The sequence below is a fragment of the Mus musculus genome, chromosome 2 (assembly GCF_000001635.26).
Source record: "Mus musculus strain C57BL/6J chromosome 2, GRCm38.p6 C57BL/6J".
NCBI lineage: Eukaryota > Metazoa > Chordata > Mammalia > Rodentia > Muridae > Mus > Mus musculus.
The window spans coordinates 65,375,826-65,376,777 of record NC_000068.7 but is presented as its reverse complement, the minus strand read 5'-3'; the positions used below and the strand labels follow the sequence as shown (position 1 = coordinate 65,376,777).

The 952-nt window shown below is 46.7% G+C and overlaps 1 pseudogene; it reads left to right on the top strand.

Annotated features, from left to right (window-relative positions):
* The first annotated feature begins 495 nt into the window (after positions 1-495).
* Positions 496-609, top strand: Gm24138 (annotated as a pseudogene).
* Positions 610-952: the final 343 nt, after the last annotated feature.

The window sequence follows — 952 nt, the reverse complement described above, 5'->3', positions numbered from 1 at the left end:
CCCCTTGCATGATACTGAGCTAAAGCAGTGATCATCCTTTGATGGTTTTATTAATCACTCTCCTTTTCTTCTAGATATCCAATATATCAAAAAGAATGAGGGGAAGGAGGGAGAGAGACAGTGGCTGCTGCCATTGAAATCCCAATGGAGCAAGAGGCCAAGAAGGTAGAAACGACCTTGCTTGAAAAAAACAAAACGCATACTTCCAGGATATCTGGTTCATAAAGGACCATAATTACTTTAGATTCCACTATATCCAGTAATCCATGGGAATGGGCTGCCCCCTCAAAGCATTGCAAGTTCCTCATGTGGCTACCCAATTCACCAGACCTTGAACCAGCAGCTACCCCACAGCTATGAGTCAAGGGGGATACCAGCAAAAGCAAGTCTTGGCTCCTGGGGACTCCACAGGTGTGAATCCCCACAACTGACTACTTTCTTTCCTTCCCTGTGTCTTTTGAGGTTCCCAACAGCATTATTAAAGAAAAGGTAGGCTCTGCCCCTAAAGGCATTGCAGAGAGGAGAGAGGCCATGTCTAAGTTCAGTGTTCTGACCTGTTCATAACATAACAGTGTTCATAAACATCTGAATGATTAGTAGCCTAACATCCCCTGAAAAAAAAAAAGTGAGCCTGAGAGCAAGTAAATGGTGGAAAGATGGAAGAGAAAAAGAAAACGAAGGGTGTAGGCACAATGAAGACAGAACTGTAGACTTCAGGGTAATGAGGAGTAGCCTGATGTAACAGGTGATGACACCAGGAACCATGGCAGGGTCCTGACCTGTGCTTTCATGGGTGGGGCACATCTAGCGCCTTAGCCTTGAAACAGCAGGGATCTGTTACCATCAAAAGCCAAGTGGACATCCCTGGTCCGGGATGCTGCCAGCTGTGTAGAACTGGCCTCACCCCTCACCTGGACATTGGGGGTTGGAGGGAAGAAAGCTGACACTGGGG